General features: G+C 36.1%; 1 long non-coding RNA gene across 1 annotated transcript in view; it reads left to right on the plus strand.

The window, feature by feature from the left end:
* The first annotated feature begins 1,492 nt into the window (after positions 1-1,492).
* LOC108371859 (uncharacterized) overlaps positions 1,493-23,538 on the plus strand; it is a 39,548-nt gene continuing 17,502 nt past the window's right edge. The window contains exons 1-2 of the long non-coding RNA XR_001848792.1: positions 1,493-1,584; positions 2,156-2,541. This is a non-coding gene — a long non-coding RNA (uncharacterized LOC108371859). The remainder of the gene's footprint in view (positions 1,585-2,155; positions 2,542-23,538) is intronic.

The following is a 23,538-nucleotide window of genomic DNA, read 5'->3' on the forward strand; positions in this document are numbered from 1 at the left end:
TGGGAATGCCCATATACAAATAAATTGAGTTTATTCATTATATGGAAGCAAATGCGAAAAAAAAATTCTAAAAAATTAACGGTAATTCGTAGCCACTTGAAATTTGGACATTATCAGACTCAAATTGCAGTGGCTAAAAAACTGTGTACTCAAAAAAATTCTAACACTTCCGGGAAAAAAGTTTCAAATTTAGGTGAAAATTTGTTACACTTTTTTNTGAGAATGAACTAAATTTTAATTGAAAATTCTTAAAAATAAATAAATAAACATAATGGGCACACAATATCACTTCGAAATGGCGTGCTATAGATATGACCGATACTGTATGTATGTCGACATGTGGTCGAAAATATCTCGAAAAAGACGACTGCTTAAACTCTACTAAGTTACACACACATAAGCAAATTTTTACTTTTGTTCATTAATGAGAAAGTGTGATCTACTCCGATAGTCAGGCAGCCTCGAAAGCAACATAAAAAGGTAAAACCATTGAGAGGCAGTCGTCGCCGTTGTTATATTGTTTGCCAACAATATATATTTAAAATTCAAAACTCAAACTTACACACACATTCTCATTTTCAATCTCAAACAACAACAATTGTGAACAATTTAATTTTTTCATTTTCAATTTTATATGATCCCTGCAAACCATTTTTTCAGAGTATTCTGCATTGTAAAGAAATTTTAAAGAATTCGTTAAGATTTAGTTCGATTTTTTGCCGAATTTTCTAAAATGAAATAAATTACGCACACTTTCCATTCTTTTACGAAATTTCGGAAGAAAATCTGTGAGGCAACGAAAATAATGCTGCTATGTGAAGAATATCTTTCAAAATTTTTCTAGAATTTTCTTTATTTTTCGTATAGAAATTTCTTTACGAGTTCGTGTCAATCACTTCATATAATTTTCTTTGAAAATTCGGAAAAAAATCGTTACAGAAATGAGATACTCCTAACGATTTCCTTAAGATTTCGGGAACTTTGGTTTGCAGGGATTTTAAAATGTTGGCAAACGTCAGAAAAAAAATCATGGCCGCCGAATTGGGAGAATGAATTTACCTTGTAATGTTTTTATCATGGTTATATGTATGTCTTACATAGGCAATCGCTTCAACGATAACCAGCGAACGTTTGACACTCTTTATGATTTTTAACACCAACGTAGTTTTGAAACTCGACAAGCCCTATGAGCGAAGAACTTGTATACATCTCTGGCAAGGTTTTCGAGTTCTGTGAGATTTTTTTACACGATTGGAAAAGTATCAAAATTTAAAAAGAAGTGTCCCTATAAAAATTCATCGAAAAACGTATCACTTTTGTTCCACTTGGATCAAAACGGCAACGCTGATTGGAAGCCTTTGCCTGCAGCGAACATCATACATGTTGTTGACCAGTGTAGACAAACACTAGAAAGTTTCGTGCATGGCAGCACTGTTGCACTCCAATGGCTTTCCTTTGAGCCGGCGACGAACGAACAATTTATTCGAGCTAGCAACGCGTTGTGAGCGGTTGTGTTGAGAGTACTTGTGCGGTTTTATAAATAAGGCGGCTGCCAGCAAACCTGAGTTAAAGAAATAAATCAATGTAATATTAACTTAATTTTACCTAGTTTTTTGCTTGTAAATAAATTGAGCCAAATTCAGTTTTCAATATAATAAAAATTAGCAAATAATCAACTCATAGGTATGAGGAGTTATCGTTTTATTTCAAATAATTGTTGGTGTATTTAAAACCACAGGAAATTGTCAAGTGTGCTCCGTGTATCCTTTGTGTGGCTTGTAAATAAGAAAGTGCGTTAAGTAGGGAGTGTGGGGGTAAAACTCTTCTTTTTTTTTTTGTCTACGCACAGATGAATGCGCTGATGCTGTAATATTCGCCGCTGCCAGGAATAACGAAACCGCCCTTTTTTTACTTCTATAGCGCTCAGTAATAGTTGTTTTTTACTTGAAGGATACCTTGCAGGAACTTGATTTGTCATTTTGAAAAGCAAAAAATTAACTACATATAAATTTTTTTTTTTTTTTGAACTTCAAAACATAAAAATTGTATTGATTACGGGATTTGGCTCATTTTAACATTAATTTTTCATATTATTCGGTGCGTGGTGTAAAAAAAGGCAACAAATTTTTAACGCTTTTGTCCTGAAATTCTTTAGCACAGCGTAGTACATTTCTGCGCAACTGCGTTCAAACCAACTAGGGAAGAGAGCAAAACGCGTGAAAACGGTGGAACAGAAGAAAGGAATAATTTAAATTTTTCATGGTTTGAGTTATTTCACCCAGTGTACATTAGTTTTTGAAGCATAAGCGTAAAAAAAAAAACGATTGCTATCGAAAAAAGTGCGGTAAAAGCTATAACTTAAAATATAAAAAGATCCAAAACTTGTGAGTGTGCAATATACATACTACATATATACAGACGTACATATTACATACAAAACAAAAAAGATTGAAACATCGAACTAAAAAAGTGTTCCAAAAAGCCTCTGCAGCAACAAAACCAACGAAGTACATCCATCACAAACAGTTTCGGTTGAAAATTGTAAGTTTTTTAAATGGATATCATAAAATAAATCAAAAAAAAAAAAATTTATTTTAAAGTAGGGCTTTAAAAAATTTTGCGAACAATTTGCAATACTATCTAGCCAATCCAGACATTTCAAAGCTTGGGGGGTTTAAGTTCAAACGTCTGTGGCTGTGGTCCAATTTCGATACCCCGCCCCCCACTAAAAGATTTTCAAGGCAAATATTGATGTATATATTTTTGTTGTGAACGGCCGGCCCCGCAACCCTTCGTAACCACCTTAAATATGTACCTGCATTTGTATTCATACATGTATGCAATTATATATGTACATACATACATACTCATGTACCTACAGATGTATGTACATAACTTGCATTATCCTCTTCTGCTTTTCTTTCATTCCGTTGTCGGCTTGTTGATTTTGTGCGATAGTTTTTGTTTTTGCCTCAATTTTACCAAGAGCTCCACAAAAAATGTTTGTATATTTGTCTATATCCATACATATGTACATACATACATACATACATATGTATGTTTGCAATTTTTGAACCGGCTTCTTCACCTTGGCATTGGTGGTGGATTAGTTAGTTATTCCAACTTGCGGCTGCCTGTTTGGCCAGTTGCTTGTTGGCGTTGCCATCTAAATTGTCTGGTACTTTGTATTTATTTATGTATGTATGTATGTATGTACATGAAGGTTTATACATATATTTAACTAAGAAGGTTTCATTCCGATATCATTTCAATTTACTATATGATTCATACAAAAGACTTCAACACTTTGTAAAAAACACAATGAAGTATATATGTACATTAGACCGTACCTGGAAGAAAGTTCGCCGTACAACCCTGGGTCTAAGTACTTTTGCAAGGTATTTAATGACAAAAAAATTGTTACATTCGGATCTTAAAGTATAATGTTCTTGTCTCGGGGGCTTTGTGTCAAAGCTCATTGACTTCGAGCACCCGCTTCTACTACTTACCCACCAGATCTCAGTTTCTTCCACTCTATCGTATCATCCTAATGTCGGTAAATTAAAGCTCGCAAAAAATTGTGAAACTTTTGCTAGGGAAGTATGTTGATTCGAAAGCAATTTTTGTTGTGACTTCGGCATTTACGGTCGAATTTTAAAGTACATATTTTATATCGATGTTCTTGTCTATCTTCTAAAGTTCATTGACCTCAATACCCCGTTTTAGTACCCCCCAGATCTAAGTTTTTATCTCCCTAACGTATCACCCTAATGCCAGTAAATTAAAGCTCGCAAAAAATTATGAAACTTTTTTGCAAAAGAAATATATTTCTATTCGAAGGTAATTTCGTTTTTTTTTTTGTTTTTTGCCGAATGCAGGGGTTGCTTGCTTATATTTTTCAATGTATCTTCGACATTTACAGTCGAAGCTAGTACTCACCAGCTATCAGTTCTTATCATCCTAACATACAACCCTAATGTCAGTAAAGTAAAGCTCTCCAAAAATCACTAAACTTTTGCTAAGGAAGTATTTTGTTTATTCCAGCATTTAAAACTACATATTAAAAAAAAACCAAAGAATGTAGGCGTCACCGAAAAATGTAAAATTACCACCACTAGGTTTCCAAATTGCCTTACAAAAATACTTTAGACTCAGGGATGTACAGTGAACTTTTTTTTGTTTGCTTGCAAAGTGGAATATGTAGGTCTAATGTACATGATACATACCTACATAGCTAAACAATTAAAAAGCAACGAAAAATCTTTTTAATTAAAAGCTGTTTAATTTGCAATCGTTTGTCAGCGCAGAGACAAAAAAAAATATTTCGATCGATATAAAACATTTCATTTACTAAAAGACTGAAAGAAGAACGAGATTTTTATGAGACGAGTTTAAAGTAGTAAATTTGCTTGAAAAATGTAGAAATATGTATATAATATATTTGACTAAATCGAGTAAAATGTCTGAAATTTAAGCAAAGTTAGTTTTTATTCAAACGTGCCATTGTCTTCTTACCCGGCAACTACAAAAGATTTTAGCACGAAATTTGTAGACAATGATATGAAACATGATATAACGTGTTATTCTGCATCTTTTGCTCAAACATTTCATGTTTTGAGTTATATAACTCTTTTAGTAAATGAGCATATCGCTCATGTACTGTATGTATGTACGCATAGCACACGTCCTTTAAAAGTATATCAACTCAAAATTTCTCGTTTGCTAGCAAATACAAAAAACTATTTATGAGTTCAAGTTAATCGTATTGCGTTTTTTTTTTTATTGCCACAAAATATTGCTTTGGCTTCTAATGAAAGAAGAACGCTTTTATTGAATTACATGCATTTAAAATAAAAGTTTTTTTTTTTTTAAATTAATACATTCCTGAAGCCTGTGTGCGATTGTACATATGTATGTACATGCATTTCTAACCGAGCAGATGTGACAACTTGATCTGCCGCTGGTCTAAGCGTGTGATACATTGAAATGTCACAATTAGTTGTCCAACTACATTCTGTTTACCTGCAGTGCTGTTTTTTTTTTTTTTAAATAGTTTGTATTAAATTTTTACAGTTTGCGCTTTCTTGCTTTACTATGTATGAATTTACTGTGGCGTTTGTGTGTTGCACTTGCTTGTCTTTACATTGCATTTGCACTGGTTTCTTATTTTCCATTAGGTATGTATGCTTTTCCATACCTATACTGTCTTTCTGCGTGCGTCGATTTTCTTTTAATTAGTCTTGCACAATTGTTTTTGTAGACGCTCCAATTGCTGTGGTAATGAGAATTGCAGTGTCAATTGCAATTCTCTACAGCGTTGTGTGCAGATACGTATTTATGTACATACCTGTGTATGTACAAACGTACATAGGATATATACTATATGCAGTTATTTCAAAAAATAATGCTCTTTAAACAAATTGTAATTTCCAATGGCAAGATTGCATTAATTTATAAAAAAACTGGAGGATCGAGTTCCTTAGTATCCATACTTTTAAGGTTCGGGTAATTTTGAGAGTACTGAGTACTTTTTAAATTTACACATGTTGGTAACATGTCAATGCTTGGCTTTATTCAAAATAATATATTAATCCCAAATTACGTTATATGAATGGCTAACTTTTCTGGGTACAAGTATTACACTTGAAAACTATTGAAACTTCAAATTGAGTACAGTCATTTCTGAGTACCGGTAATTGTAAATTTAACTCAGTACTTTTAAGGGTCTATTTGGCACTGAATACTGATTATTGATGAAACAGAGTGTTTTTGAGTACTTTCGAGTTCTGAGTATTTTCGAGCTCTTTTGTGAGTGTTGAGTACTTTCTGATTACTTTGGAGTAATCGGTATCGATACTTTTAAAAATCGGCTGCTGTCGATCCTTTTGGGAATCGAGTTCTGAGTACTTTTGGTATCGATACTGCTCGATACTAGTACATATGTATGTATCCAAACTGACACATGGAAGAAAACTTTTAACTGCTTTTAACTAACACCCCCTTCCCGTTCGCCCCAACTCCACGAAACAAAGGCAACGATTACTATATATACTGATTTTGACAGTTATAGGTATGTAGTGATGCAACAATATCAATAGTTCTGGTTCTATATCGGATAGTTGTATGTATGTAGGCTTGCCAACTTTTAAAGCGCCTAAGGGAGGACAAAATAATCTAATTATTAAGGAGGACGTTATATGAAGACGTCTTTGCTTAAGGACACAACATCCGTTTAATTTCTGGAGAAAAGTCCTTTTATGCATTTTAATTATTCAATGCATTTTTCCCTACTTGACCTTCAATTACCCATGAACCTGACGTGCTGGAGGCTAACGGACCGCGGATTCGCATTCAGCGTGGCGGTTTGGTTTAATATGCATAAACTTGTTTTTTTTTTTTTTTGGTAAAGCTGTGTAACTGCTGCCAAAGATCTGCATCACCATTGTATCACCTATCACCCAATACATATTACATGCATATACATACATATGTATTTGTAATCAAACACAAAATATTTACATTTTTGCCCTTTCTTTAATATTTTATGTATGTATGTATGTACATACTTATGAGCCGATTTTATTCCTATTTACCTCTTTTCAAGTTTTCCTCTTCGGGTTTATTCTTTGCTCCACTTTATTGCATCTGTATTTGCGAATGTAAAAACATACATACTTACATATCGCAAACCGCATTCAAAATAGACAAAACTCAAAATTACTCGTTCGTCAGAAAATTTAAAAAATTATTTCTTAGCACATGCTTGATCATATGATCAAGAAAGACTTTACCTTAGGCTTTTTCAACAAATTATAACAAAAGTTTACTCCAGCTTTTGCTGAAAGGTAAATAAAAGCTCTGTGTACATTTTTAGTGCCAAATTTCGAAAATGCCAAATTTTGAGTTGTGTCACTTTTGAAGATCGTGTGCGATATGTACAAAAGTATGTATGTATGTATGTATCTGCATATGTATTTACCGGTGTTTCGGTGTTTTGCTTCATCGTCTCTCTTGACTCATCGTCTACATCCCTGCCGCCCGTGTTCGCCCACACACGTTCACAATTGTCTGCTTTTGTGTATCTGTTAAATATGCTCCTTCGTATTGTATTTCATAAGTTGCCGTAGTTGTTGTTGTTGCTGTTTTTCTGTTTTCTTTGCTCGACGCCCAATTACTACCAGGACCTTTTGTGTGAATTTAGGGCGTGTGCTTTATGGCTTCCCGGTGTTGTCGACAACAAGTACTCGTTGGTGAAGTGCTCGTGTACCAGCGAGTGGCTGCTGCATCTTCACTGACTTACTACCAGATACTTCATGTTTCATTTCCTTCATTTAAGTGTGCAGAATGCACTAAAAATAGAATTGAATGATGTGCATTCCCTGATGCATTATTGATGATTTTGTTTTGTCATCGTAGTTTTCCTCAAGTATAAAAAAGTAGTTGGGGGCGAAAACAAATGCTGGAACAAAAGCAGCATATGGTGTGGGGGAACAATAGCTTAAACACAAAACAGCTTAGAAATCGTCAGTCTTGCCGGTTTTAGTTCGTTAAGGTGAAACATGCCTAGGATTTAAAAATAAATTTCTAAATTTTATCTGATGGCTATTGAATAGTACAATACTCGCATATACGTATGCAAGGAGATGTCGCAAAATGGGTTCTGAGTTGTAACAAAGGCTGAATATAAAATTGAAGCAATTACTTTTAACTACTGCGAGCACACGAAATATTTTCATTGTGATAAACGCATTGACACTAGATACTTGCAGTTTGTATTTCTGCAAGTGATAAAAATCCTCCCCTAATCGAATGGGGCAAACACCAAACAACAGATAATGAAAGGCGACCCTTGGTTATTGGCGTGTGCTCAAATTTCACGCAAATTCATACATACATTAATGCACGTAGATATGCGCATTAGACCGTACTAGAAAATTAGTTCGCCGCACATCCCTGAGTTCCAAATACTTTTGCAAGGCAATTAAAAAAAAAAAACTTTTGTTGGCCGATCATTGGGGTCGGCTTTTTACATTTTCCGTCCGTCATATCTTAAGCATTTACAGTAGGGTCTTAAATTATGATGTATCAATATTCTCGTCAATCGAAGTTTATTGATCTCAAGTACCCCGTTCCAGCGCTTACCCATCAGATCTCAGCCCCCCCCACCCTAACGTACCACACTAATGTTAGCAAATTCACAACTTTATATGTGATATTTTCGACTATGGTAGAGCGATTTTGGGCATTAGATGATAAAAAAAAATAATTTTAATTTTTTGAGTCTATAAAGGAATCTGTACTTTGCCCCCCTTGCGATACGCCTTAACCGTCTCCAGTCTGGACCAAAATTTGTATGTGATATCTGTGGCCGTGGTATTACCGATTGCGGGGGTGAAACTGAAAAAAATCCTTAATTTGATTTTTTAAGGACCACCCTAATGTACATACATACATACATATGTATTTATATTTAAAGATACTTTTTTTCTCCAACTGTAATTCTGTTTATTTTATGACTTTGATTAAAGTATTTCGGCTCATTTCAGGGAGCGGCGTTAACCTACCCCTGAATGATGCATCTGTCCAAAAAGAATTTGGTTTGAAACATTACTTTCCTGGCTTAATGGCTGATAATTTTACGACAAATTTTGACACAACTACAGCTGAATACATACATATGTATATATTTTTTGTTTGTTCTCTTTTGATAATTGTATTTCACTGGTTCCACGACAAATGGCATCGAAGTAGGCAAAGTGAAAACAGGACTTAAGGGATAAAAAAATTTAACTTTAAAAGTCACTCAAATTCTGCCGGACATGTTTTTGGGAAATTCCAGATAGGATGTGTGTATATAGAGAGGTTAGACTTAATGTGGACGAGGGCTTAAGTATCTCAAACTAAACCTTCCTGTGTTATACTTTTTAGAAGGGGTTTTCCCCACGCATATCAGGATAGTTCGCCTAATTTATGTTTAAGATTCGTAGACGATTGTAGCATATTTCAAATACTTATAGGTCGTGGCGACTAAGAAAACTGACGCTGCTGTCATTTACTAACTACTTGGTAGTCAGACATCTAGACTAGAAGGGACCCTCCTTTTCCGCCATCAACTTTTTGCCGGAATTCCGTCCGATAACTTCCTTTAAATTTGGCTCAGTGCCCATTTAATCGAACAGGCTAATAAAAGATGGTATACAGAAAACCTAACCCGAAACCGGTAAAAAAAGTATGCGGCAGCTGTCGCACGATCACTGTACAGATTTGGCGAGGGATAGGGGATGTTGCTTTTACCACTGCTTCTTTGAATGCCTGCCGCGCCTTGAAAGGATCGGCACCACAATGAACCTAGTACTCTTAAATGTTCCTGCCATCCCTATGGAATGCAGGCAGCAGCTTCAACCTAGCCTATTCATGGTCTGACCTGATTCTCGTCTCCGACTCTCTTGGTTTTCCGTTTTCCCATGACTTGAACAAGCCAAACAAAGTTCAGGAAGCGTTTTGTTTTCGAAAGTTCAGCACTACTTAGATTGCTCTCAAAAAAAAAAAGCGGTTCTGGTTTAGGGCAAAATTTTTCCGGGGTTTTATGGGCACTTAACTGGATTGAATTTTTTAGTTAGGAAGTAGTTCTAGCAACTAACATTTTTACTTTTTTTACTCTACGCGACAGTTGCAGTGGTCTACTTGTTGCTCTACTCGTATAAGCAGGTTTTCTGGAGTTTGTCATTGGGCTCTCAATTGGCTGCTTCATGACTAAAAAGCCGTTATTTAAGCACGTTCCAAAAGCGTGTTACACCAACTGCCTGCACATAATTTATTCAACATAAAAAATGAAATAAAACAAAAAATCAAAAGCATTCTAACTTATTTATTAGTGTGAGATCCGTTGACCGTGCGTTCATGTGGGTGTATGTATACATATGTCAGGATGGGTAATCCATTTGCACGAGTTCATTTGCCCACTACGAAATATCAGAGTCATCACACTTACGCGTCAACGTCATTCGAGCGTCAGCTTCTGCTGGCTTACCTTTAATTTAAATCCATGCTAATAGAAATGACGTCGCTATTTGCTTCCGTTTAATTGGCCGGATGTGCTTTGCTTACCAGTCAGGTAGTCGTCAATCGAACAAACGACGCCACAAGTCAGAGTGTTCACTAAAAGAAAACGTCAGCGAGTCGGGTGCGTCGATACTTATGCGTTAACTCCGAGACATATGGACAAACATATGTATTACTGTGCGAGCATTTTGACGTCTGCCAAATCCATAAGTGGTAAAGCAAGTATTTTACAAATGAACTGGTGGGGAGCACAGCACCCATCATCAAATACAGAAAAACACAGCCTGAGAGTTCAATGCGCCGAGCTAAGAGCACTTGCATTTTTTTCTTTGTCGAATTGGTTTATGTTTTTTTTTTTAATAAAAATATTTATGAATTTTAAAATATGAAATTTCCAATCTTTCCAAGCACTCGTGAAATGGATTTCACATCCACAAACGAAGAGTGCTGCATAGATATCCATCAGCTGAACCATTCAAGTTGCTTTGTAAGAGCTTCCGCACTCTCACCCAAAGATATACCTATTGATGCCAGAGGATTAGCCCACATGCAGATATGCCAGTATACGTCAAAAGCACTCATACATATTTATCTAGCAAATACTCATGTTTATCCCAGAAAATGTATGTGAAATGATTGCCCTTGAAATTGTTTTGTTTTGCTCCAACGCCGGCGCTTCGCACCACTTGAAGGCGGCCGCAAACTCGCAATGCATGAAATCGTCACTCGCTGTGTGTTTCTCCAACTTCTAAGTAATCAAGTTTTCTGCTATTTTCTATTGGATTTATGCATTTCTTTGCATTATCCCAAATGCATTTGTATATAAATTTCTCTGTTGCATTCCCATCATTCATCAGCAATTAGGCGCACTGAGAAGAGCGCGGGCTCCATGTACATTTCAGCTGGGGTTCGTCGCGCACGCACTCGTATGTATGTACCTACATACATATGTATGTATGTGTCTTACAGCTTGTATGTCTACCATGTCTACCTATCCATCTGCGGCCAGCGCCACCATTTGCAGCTTCATTTGTTCCATACATCGCAGATATTGTCGCTTGTTTATTGGTTTTCGTTCTTTGTTTCCTTCGCATTTCGCATTTCGCGGTGTATCGGAGCTCGTTATGGGGTGTTCCAGCACTCAAAAGTTGACTTTGGTTTCATTCGGCTCGGCTATGTTGTTCATGCTGGGCGCCCAGTAGGTTGTCCTTTTACATCGTCACGTTGTCGAACGAGCTGCATACGGAGATGGATGGATGTATTCCAGTGCCGCCGCCCGTCTCGCATTTACCTGTGTGTGCGTATGCAGATGCGTGTGTGTCTGTGCGTTTTAATGCGCCTGCGTGTGAAGGGCCCCTGACAGCCGTCTGCCGGTTGTCAACGTCTGTTCGCGGGTTGTCGCGTTGCCGGGTTGCCGGTTGCTGTAGAAGTTGTGGTACCTCACCAATTTGCCACTCAGCGCAATTGCTGCAGCACAACACAGTAGTCGTCGCATTTTGCTTTTTCGTCAGTTTCTGTGAGCTTTTCTAACTTTAATTTGCAATGTATTTATATGTTCAAAATGCATGTAAATCTGTAGGATTTTTTCTTTCTTTTTACATTTGTATTGAATTTCTAGTTTGTTTTGTCCACAGCTGTGGCTGTAACGTGTGTCTCGCATGTATCGCTCAATTGCTTGGGTCCGTCCCTTCGTCTTATTTATTGCACATATTGTATTTGTTAATGGCATAGTCGACTGCCGACTGCCGACTGTTGACTGCCAATTCTCCACTGCCGTTCCTGTGCGACTGTCTCGACGTTGCTTAGTCATTCGGTCGCTTGATCCTGTAGCTGGGTATCGATGTCGTCGTCGTTCCTGAGTCATACTTGTGGTACAATGCAATTCATGGCTCTTTTGACGAATATTTCACCGAAGTGTATTTTGCTTTTACATTTTGCTTGCTATGCTTGGTTGAGGGCGTGAGTTATCGTTCTGCAATTTCATTGACTGCGTACTTTGCCATTTTTTCCTTCTTTGCTTCGTGCTGTGCCTTCAACTGTATACTGATGTTTGTTTGTATGTGCATACAAAATATTCCTGCGGTAAATCAGATAGTAAACAGTATATCAGTTGAACTGGTAGAAAGCAACTAGTTCATTAACTAGTACGGCGAAATGCGAGTTCGAAAGCTTCAAGTAGTTTTCCGTTAAGCGAGCTATTGAGTTGACTTCGATCACTAAATCGGCAAATCAGACACTCCTCCCGAGTAAAATGTAACTCAGTAATTCAGTTGACGCCCCCTGACTAATTCCTTTTCTAAGCATAAAAAAGAGTCAGTCAGCGGTATTAAAAAAGAAAAATTCTAGGCACTTTACTGAGTAAGGCAGTCTGAACCAAGATATCGCAAGGTACATAAAAAAGAGTCGGTTATAGTACAAAGCAGTGTAACATTCAAATGTGTTAGCTGACTCGTTAAAGTGAGTTGGAGCCATTGAGTCAACTCCTGAAAACTTGATGAGTTACCTACCGCTGATCAAAGCCAATCAGGTTCGAGTCCACTTGGAGGTGGTAAAGATTTTTCAAGTTGAATTAATGCAAAGAGTATTGCCACCCGTTTGAAAAGTCAAATCTACTTAAATTATACACAAGTTATATGAAAAATTAAATTATGGGCGGTCAAAGGGTTCGCCGCGCTAAGAAGAAGGTTTGCAGCTATATTTTGAAGAGGGTTGCCACCTTTTTGAAAAGTCGAATTAAATTTAATTATACGCAATTGATATGAAATATTAAAACTAAGGTGTCAAACATAGTTCATAACTAGAAAGTTGCTCTGCAGGGATGTATGTAGGTATGTACATAAATTAGATTCTCAATTTGTCCTGACTTTGTTGTCGAAACACACCCTTGATTCAATATTCGCTTTTGTATATTCAGCGATCGAGTTTAATTGAAAATCAATAATAAATACTGAGGAGTTGGTTTGAAAATAATTTATGTGCGTCTATACGTACGTGTGTATGTATTTATACACATTTTTTTTTGCTTATTGTTTGCACACCTTAAGTAAATTGTTGGTTCATCAAAAGCATTAACAAAATGCTGTGATAAATAAAACACACATAGGCCTGAACGCGGAAATCCATTAAAGCCTGATAATGGCAACATAATTTAACGGAAATTAGAACTTAGGAAATCAAAATGAAATAGATTTCGACGTGGCATTAAGTTAAGTTAAATTTAGGCTGTTAAATTATAAGCAACATCCAGTTAAGAGAATTTTTAAGTGAGAGCCCGTTAATTAAGTTGTATTATCTACAAATAAGAATCGGTTATAGTGGCAGCAAATTGAGTTCATATAAAATCGGCTCTGGGGGTCAATTCCCGTTCTGCATTATTGCGAAGTGATAAAAATAACAGTTTTACACCGCATTTATTTCGGTGTTAACTTTATACTTTTCACTTCACTTCACCTCACTTCACTTCACTTCACTTCACTTCACTTCACTTCACTTCACTTCACTTCACGATAACGCAGAACGGGCACTGCCCCTCTAGTATGTTTCCTTCAAAAAGCTTTGAATATGAGGAACTCTCATGCCGCACAGTGCATGGGCGTAATTTTAATATATACATATGTACATGAGACCCTAAAATGAAAATTCTTCTGAGTTCGAAAGAATATAGGTCATCCGCGATTCCAAAATTCCCTTAATCTCGCAAATCAAGTTTTACGTTTCTTGCGACTATCCAGTATTCAAAGAATTGTCAGATTACTAATTTTCGACTACACTTTTTTTGTACTAAAAGTTAAGTTAATTCAAATGTAGGTTTTAACAAATTAGTAGGTACGCTAAATAAAAGGGCCTTGTGAAATAATGTTTTGCAAAATTCAGCATAGCTCTTTAAATACTTCGATTGCGAAAATTTAAGCTAAAAGGTAAGAAAAATCACAAAGTGTAAATAAAAAAAGCAAGTAATCACTACGATAAACTTTCACCACTATAAAATCTTCTCCTGAATGAGGCTCAGCTGAAAAGTGATGGCATCAAAAGGTCATGCTATCAATCTGTAAATTATGAATAATCCTTTCCATTTATTTACGATTTTCTGCTTGTGGCGACGAAAGATTTTTAGTTGATTTTCATTTACATACGTATGTACATTAGGGTGCCCACCAAAAAAAAGTTACTATTTTCTATCGGAATTTTACAATGTAGTATATTTGAAGAATTTCGCCAAATTATTACGGAAAAATATTATTATTATATGTATGTATCTCCAAAAATAACATTATTTCCATTCCGTTGATGAAATTTTTTTGGTACTTCGATGCAAATCTTGTTAGCTTAAACTCATAAATGATCTGAGGTGACTTTTTGGGAAAAATATTTTTAAGAACTAATTTTATTTCTAAACAGTTGCCTTAAAATATATGTCGTAAACCAGTACCGATTTTTTTTTTTTGGTATATATGTAGAGTGATACACCCTAATATATACATATATGCATACGTATTTACATACATACATAAATAACAAAACTGAAAAACTGAACATTTGCTTATCCTCTGTGTGCACATAAAAGTGCTGTGCATGAAGGGGTTATTAGCCTGCAACCGGATTGTGCATATCTGCTGTAGTTTAAAAATACATATACGACCGAGTACTTACTTACACTTGCTATGCGCGCTGCTTGTCTTGCCGGCTGCACTAACTCAATGCGACCACAAACAATCATGGAATGCCATATCAGACCCTGCACTTGGCGGCGTATAATAGAACAAAAAGACTAAAAAATAAAAATAAAAAAAATAAAAATGGGTGAATATAAATTCTAAAATGATGTGCGTGTGTACTTACCTTAAAATGAAATGACTTAAAAAAAAACATAAAATAAGCCTTTTTGTGTTTGACTTATGGGCAAGGGTGGGCGTAATAGTTCAAAAAAATGCACTTCCCATGTTGCATACATACTCTGTAGGTATGTATGTATGGATGCGTATGCAAGTAATAATAAAAAAGTTGAAAATAGAAAAGAGAAAATGAAAGTTTTATCTAGAAAATATATAATTTTGATTAATAGGCGCTTCGGTTATGCAAGAGTTTGAGTCGAAAAGATATCGTAAGTTACATAAAAGCAATGCTTTTCAATATTTAACATTTATATATCGGACAATAGTTCGATGAAATGCATCATAATAAATCGAAAAGGGAATTTTGGATTTTTACTTAGTTACGGCTTCTTGTATTTTTATGCATGAGGCCCAATGTCTTAGACTCACCCAAGTCCATCAAAGTTCAATGTAAATATGTATTTAATATTTTTCATATAACCACGGTAAGGAAAGCCACAACCTTTTCTCTTGTTTTGCATATGTAGGTAGTTGCCCGTAACAAAAAGGAAAGGCCGTTAAGTGGACGCGCATCCATACTTTAGTTTCAATACTCCCATTATTATTACTTACTTACTATCCACTTTGGCTACTTCCAATTGTGGTCAAAAGAAACGCCCAACAGTAAATTCACTAACTTGTAATTTGCCAAAAAGCTTTCAGCCTCAATTTTGCTCCTTTTTGGGCATTGCTTCTACACAAATAAATATTTGCAGCATTTTTGCTAAATAAACCATCCTTGCGAAGTCACGCTTTTTCCATTGCTTTTCAGCGCAATGCGCTGCAGGTAAAATGCATATCCCGCTGCTTTGAAAAATTGCCATAATAGTTATAGTGAATGTTGTTAGAAAAAGCAGTTCGCCGGTAGGCGTTTTAGTGTTAAATGCCATCAAAACGACAAACTTGGTTTTTGTACCCTGAATGCGCTGAAGAGAAAAGTTTTTCTTATAAAAGAAGAAATTTAATCATAATGCTCAACTACATAAAGAAAGTTAAATTTTTTGGGTTTTTTAACCATCAGGAGACAGAGCCGCAGCCGTAATGGAATCAGCAGGCGTGCCTTCGTACTGCTATGGCTGCCGTGCTCCCTACCACTCTTCCTGAGGAAGTACTGTGCCATATTGATGCCTTTATAGCAGCCTGTCTGTCAATGCGGTCATTCATTCTTCTATAATCAAACACTTCTTTTATTGGTAAGATCTCTGCGCGTGGAAATGGCTATAATACTTCGGCAGTTTATAAGTTCAAATTTCGCGCAGTATACTGCAGCGCTCGTCCATCGTCATACCCTGCCGCCTGTCTTGGGATCTTGTATCCGTATCGGTATAGAACCGAAAAGGAGCCTTATAGTAGAGCATTACGAACGCAGAAATCTGTTTACTCGGTAGATGTGGGCTTAAGTATGCTTCCGTACATAATTCTCGTTGGAGTTTAGTTGGATTAAAAGCCCATTCCTCAATTTGACCCCATAGTCAAGCATATAGGTGTGTATAATAAATTTAATGTATGCACTTTTTTACGTACTACGAAGAAGTTTTGGGATTTGCGCTAAATGATGTGCATCAAATTATTAGCTGCGCCTCGATTGGCCTGCCCGACTAGTTGAATGTTTCGATGGAAAATGGTGTGGCGATGTTTATGAAAAATAGCCCACTAGGCGCCAAAGCGAATGCATCTCATACATATATAAAAACTGCAATAACTAGGATTTGCAAATGGCTGATAAACATAGCTTTATTCACGCTTTCAACTCAACATGCTGGCAGCGTTGGCAATGTCTATTGCAAAATCCCGCTAAACAGGCAAACCTGGTGAATGTAAATCATGTCGATTGCATTTATTTTGACCTTATTGTCATGCTTGAGCATCATTAAACTATACATATGTATGTAAGAGTATACATTAGGGTGGTCCAAAACGCATGTGAAAAAGTAAAGTCGGAATTTAATTTTTATGCGCTCACCCCCTAGGATTGTTCTATACCAAAAAAAAAATATATATATATCCCTATTTTTAACCAACTTCCAAAAAAGGAGGAGGTTATCAGTTCGTCGGAATATTTTTTTTTTTTTTATGTATGTTACCGCATAACTTTGGACCACGTCAACCGATTTCGATAATTCTTTTTGCATCGGAAAGGTAGTGTCTCAGAGGTGGTCCCATACTAATCTGGTTGAGATCCGATCAGTGGATCATGAGATAAATATATATATATTTTTTTATATGGGAGTTGAAGTCGGTTTTTTTTTGCTAAAAATTACTTGTTTATTTTGAAATCAAAAAATATTTGGGGGGTCGCTCAAAGCACCCAAAGTTTTCCATGTATTTTATATGAGGAAAAATTAACTTTTTGATTTCAAAATAAAAAAGGGGTACACTTTTTTCGATTTAGAACAATCCTAGGGGGTGAGAGCATTACAATTCCGACTTAACTGTTTTTGGACCACCCTAGTATGCATACAGTAAACTTATAAGTAGAATAAAATTCATAATACATAGTCAAGAGGGTAAGAAGCATAGTGTGAGGCGCGTATTCCAAACAACGGCACAATAAACTTAGCATCCAGCAATTAAAGCATTCGTTCGAGCAATCAATTCGTTTAAAACGCTTATTGAAACTATACTCTCTTAAATTATAAACAGAGTGCTTAATTGGTTGGCGCAAGCACGCACACACACACCAATAATTATGCTTACGTGTTCCGTTTCTTTTGCATATTTATTCAATTATTACGTTGGATGCTCCAGCAAATAAATATGTATGTCGATAACAGCCTTTGGCAGCAAGTAAGTAGTGTGCCTCCAAATGAATTTGGCGGCATTGCGTTTGGTGTACAAAATCAAACTGAAGCATCTTCATCATGGCATACATACATACATACATACATACATACTGGTTATCGTTCTCTAATTAATATCAGTTCTGATGCACAATTCAATTTTGTTTAGAGATAATGTAGTAGTTACTTATATATCTTTGCTTTCGATCTCCTACAAAACGCTATCTCCGAAACTCATTTATCACCACATTGGCAGTCAGGCTTCCGTTGCCTCATTAAACACAAATTTTCGTTAGTTAATTTTCGAGTCATATAAAGAGAATGTGGGAATTTGAATGAAAAGAGCAGCGATCATCGAGACACCACGCATTCATTCTTCACAGATATATGTATGTAAATAGTTCGCCATAAAAACTCACGCACCAATTTTAACGGTTGACCAAAATTGCTTTGTTCATCATTTTGTGCGCATTTCTTTTGTATTCGAAATTTAATAAAATACTTAGGTATTTATCACCAAATAATTAAAAAAAAAAACAGAGTTATTTACCGTAACTAGTGGTATCTTACGAATAATTATACCCTGCTCTTGTATTCTGTCAAAATACTTTGATTGATGAAATTCAATTTGCATAAGCTTACCATTTAGCAAAATTGAGGCTGGCGTGCAAATTATGTGGCAAACAGTTAACAGGTTGTGTGTAAATTGGTTTGCAAAATGACTGTTAATGAGTTTGAAAAAAAAATGGTGTGAAGAAATTAAATACGTAGTATGTTTATCGGTTTTAGTTAGTTGTGAAAAGGAAAAATTAAAAAAAAAAAATTCAAATGGTAAAAAAAACGTATGTATTTGCCAATTCGTTAATTGACTTATGTGAGAATAAATGGGTTGCTGTGAGTGAACAAAATTATGCTGCAAGAGTGTCATAATTCAAAATAATACAAAATCGATTTAGTTAAAAATTTCGTGGCTGTACTAGTAGCTCACTACAACAAAATATGTATGTATGTATTCATTTTACTAAGTGAGTATATGTAAATTCAAAACTCTAAAGCCGTTTTCGATTTTTTGGATTATGACTAAAGTTCGGATATTTATGCAAGTGCATCTTTTTGTTTAACATCGCAGAAAGTCCTGACCTTTTCTACCCAGGTTTTTGTGTCATCCTTACCAAGAACAAAGGCGACATCAACCAGCTTCCAAGGTTGTGGTATGTAGGCAAGTGCAAGCGATGCTGTGAAAATCTTTTTTAAGGCCGCCAACTAAAGCTCAACACCTTCTTTAAGTACAATAGGTAGAATGCCCTCCGGACCGGGCGATTTGAGACTGTCAAAAGACCCAATAGCATATCTTAGGGCATCCTCATTAGCCACAGTTCTGGCAACAAAGCAGTTGCACCTTGACACTGTGCTTCTCGTAGACCCTCTCTCACCAGTCGAGGGAGAGGAATGCGTAACCATCACCTGATTCCCAGGAAAGTGAGTCTCCAGAAGAACAGAGAGTGTCTCAGTCCTAGTCTCCGTTAAAGAGCCATTAGGTCTCTTGAGTGAACGCAGCTTGGTCAGAACTTTTACCAGCCTAGCCGTTTGACTCAAGGTTTCAATCCGGCTGCAGTATTATTTAAAAGAGGCCCTCTTCGCAGAGCAAATTATACTATGTTCCTACGGTTCGTAATTCGTTCTCTCATTCGTAATTGGCACTGTAAACAGAGAAGTCTGTTTCCCCTGTGTGCGCTATTCTTTGCTCCAATCCCAGCCAATTGAGCCAATCTCAGTTAGCTTGGGAGCGGCACATCACCACAATTGTTCCATCCCTCTCTTATGAACGCGCATTGGCTACAGAGCCGGAGGCAATGACGGCTCGGATCAGATGGATCTTGCAGTGTTTAATTTCCGCAGAAGTCATCTGCCGAGTCTAATGCGCTAGCGTTTCTCTTTCTCCTCTTCTTCTGGGTTTGTGAAAGAGGACCAACTCCATCATTGGAGAGTCGTTGGGAGCGAGCTGCTTCTCGACCCACATACCCTGCAAGAGATTGGTCCTCTTCCGACTCTAAATAAGAGAGGAATGACATTACCTCCCCACTCTGCCGCAGGATGCGCTCCTGGTCCATGAGGCTGGAGACTTTGGCTATGGTTGGGGTCTCCAGAATCCCACTGCCCCTGCCGGATGATTTTCCACAGATGCTACTAAAGTGGTTTAAAGAGTTAACTAAATACAAGTTGTTAATAAATTTGAAGATATGCGTTTAACAAAATTTGTTTAATATTTTCTGAAATCTTCATGTTAGGAATTCGTCTTTTTGGAATTCATTAAATAGCCTAGGCAATAAAGACAGGAATCCTATGTATATTTACCTAATAATCTAACAATAATCCCACTAGTCATCAACTTACAAATCACAAGTCGATCGATGGAGCTAGAGGAGTTAAAGCGACTATATTTGTATGTATGTAAATAGGTAAGCACCACTAATTGCTTAATGGTAACAATATTGTATACAGTCTCAAAAGGTTATGCATGAAATTCATGTCATGGAAAAAATCTCATTTCTGCAACCTTTCATCCATCATTTCTTGAGCCAATCGCTTGGAAAACTACACCTAACAGCAACTTGAAATAGGCGTGTTGGAGTGTGAATGGCTGTGTGGAATAGCGTGAATGCATACATGCATACATACATACATATGTGCATATCTAAGTATTGAATCTACTAACTGCAGCACACGAAGTACTCCTGGCGATACAGTACCGTATGTGTTTGTGCGTATGCACATTAGGGTGGTGCAAAAAATACACAAAAAAATCAAATTTTAAAAATTCTTTTGTCGTTCAAAAAAAAAATATTACGAATTATCGTGAATTCTTAGCTACTTAAACTGCATCCCTAAAATTTTTCTAAAAATGAAAAAAAATGTTTTTGGTGATTTTTTTTATAACACTTAAAATTTTTTTGTATAATTTTTTTAATTTTTGTCAACTAGTTTTCATTAAGTATATTCATTAACAGGAGCAGGAGAATCGATTTTCTTCAAAAATTATACTTTCTTTGCACTAACAAATTTAATATAAACAAATGAAAATTCAAAAATCGGGCTCGACAAATCTCTTCTAAATCTCTTCAGCTTTCGAATAAAAAAAATGTAAACAAATCGCTTAAAAGAAATGCTTTGAACTTTTTTGAACAGTACTTACTTTACCACTGTGCGACGGCACGGTAAAATGAATAGAATAGAAAAAAAACGGCTCTTCTTATTTTCAATATTCTTCAGTGCTGGAGGTTGACTGGGGGAAAAAATTAGGACTACCCTAATGCACATATGTAAGCGAGTTTATTATTTTCAATCACTGTTGCTGCTTGCACATTTTTCTTTTATTTCTACTCCTTTTGCATTTGTTACTCTTGCATTTGCTGCTTTGACACAGTTAAAAAATATAATAAATAACTGCAACGACAAAAAAAAACAAGAACAACAACTGTAGGTAGCAACAACAGCAGCTTTGGTCGCGGCCAATGCAATGTAATGATGCTGAGTAACAGCAATAGCAATAACAACAACAATAACACCAACGACGAACAAACTGAACATTGGTGATGTGAATGATGAAAGTACGAGTTCGTCGTCAAGTCAAGTCAAGTCGAGAAAAATACTTTCTTTCTGACATTAATGCGTGCACCACGCCGACTTTAGGCAGGGAGAGGTGGGTTAAGATGGCGACGCGCACATGCAGCCAGCAATGGCATGAGACGGCTAACGGCACAATGTAAACACATACTCACATACATATGTATTCATAAGCAAACATGTGGCCTCATAAAAAGTTTGAAAAAAGCATCTCAGCCATGGCATGCAACCGCCAACGGCCAACAACCAGCAACGAGATCAAATAAATGCTGCTGCAATCGCAAAAGTTCGTTGGTGTTGGCACAAAGCAGAGCCAATGCCAGTGCCAGAGACCAGAGACCGTTGCAATGTGCTGGAAAAATCATATTTGTCAATTGAAAGGTGAGTTGACAAGATAGTCGTACAGAGAAACTGGAAAATGTGGAAAGCATGCAATTCGAATACGCTTGCACTCGCTGGAGCATAGCTGGCTAGCTAGCTGGCTAGCTGGCTGGCTGGCGACTGCTCATTTGTGTGTTGTGTGTTGTGTGTCGTGTGCCAAACTGGCTTCGAGTATGCTGGTGTGTAATTAAAAAGAGCAGTCAACCAGCCTACCCAACAACCTGCCAACACATACCGATCAACCAAGCTAGCCAGTCAGTCATTCTACCGGTTCGGTGGCATTTACTCACAAAATAGCGCTCAGTCAGTTAGTAGAGCAGGCAACAATGACTATTTTCGCTGTCTCGTGGTAGTTATTGTCGTTGTCGTTGGCATTGTTGTTGCTGCTAACTGCTGCTTACCGCGCTTCTTCAAATGCCATTAGACATGTCAAACGGCTGTAATAATTTGCATTGACACCTTGCACCATGGAATGTACGTGTGTTGTTGTTTGGTTGAGGGTGGGGTATAGCAATCCCATTCAATGATCTCAATGATAGACACGTCTTGTCTGCTGCTCTGATAAAGTTGATTGCCTCCCACGTTTTTGCGTTTTAGCTAACTTTTCAGCTTCGTCAGCATATAACTGCGAACTCTCTTTTATAATGTTGCAAGTACATACATAAATATCTGTTTTGGTATGTTTGAATGCATGCGCATGCGCATATTCAAAAGCGCATTCACTTGCACAATCGACACGCTGACAATTCGTTCGCATGCTCGCATTTGAGCGGGAATTATTATGCTTTAATTATAGTTATTTGACACTTATATTTATAATCGCGGTTGATGATTGTTTAAAGCCAGCTGTGAAGCTCTTAAACGATTTTTGGAATTTGTTATTATTGCTTTATAGCTTTCTAACAAACATACATACATGTGCACACATAAAAGCATGTGTGACGTATTTTATCAAATCACACAAAAAAATTGGAAGTAATAACAGTTTTTTTTTTTTGGCGGAAACCCTAAATTTTGACAAATTTTGACAAAATTAGAAACATATGGTATGTATATGAACAGAAGGTAGGCGAATTTCTATTTTTCATTGTGATACTTCGTTAAGAGGCCTAACAATTAGTAGGAAAAGTTTAGCATTTTTTTAAAACATCTAAATTTTTTAATTTTACAAAGACAAAAACTATTCACTAATATATAAAAATCTTGTGTAACAAAAAAAAAACAAAAATCAAAACGAAATTACGGGTATTGATAGAACAAAAAAAAAATCAAATCGAAATTACGGGGATTGATAGAACTCTTATTGATACTCTTGGCATAATATTAATTTAATAATAATATATTTTGGCAGAATATCTATTCCTGAACAAACCATTTTTATTTTTTTGTAAGAGAAGAAAGTCTAATTTTGAAGTTACATAATGCAAATGCGTATTCAAACAACACTCTAAAAAGTGCATGTAAAACTACTACTGAAAAGTGTTTATTTTTCAACCAGAATCTGTTCAAGTATACGCACAAGATGTTCAAGATTTGATTTTGAACATGAGTTGTTTAAAATATACACATGAAATGTTTAAAATTACAAACATTTTGAAAGTAAAAATATATTTTTTACAAATAATAAATACTAAGTGCCAGGGGCGCACGCAGGAATATATTTTTGGGGGGAAAGGGTTTATACTTCTAAATATATATCATCAGCAAATACTGAAAATTCGCTCTTTAAAATACATTTATGTAAGTTTTATTTACATTATGAAATAAATAAATAAACTTTTTAAAGTATCATCAATTACATTTTATTTACATAAAATTTT

Source organism: Rhagoletis zephyria, unplaced genomic scaffold, assembly GCF_001687245.7.
Source record: "Rhagoletis zephyria isolate East Lansing unplaced genomic scaffold, Rhagoletis_zephyria_1.1 Rzeph_scaffold_05270, whole genome shotgun sequence".
NCBI lineage: Eukaryota > Metazoa > Arthropoda > Insecta > Diptera > Tephritidae > Rhagoletis > Rhagoletis zephyria.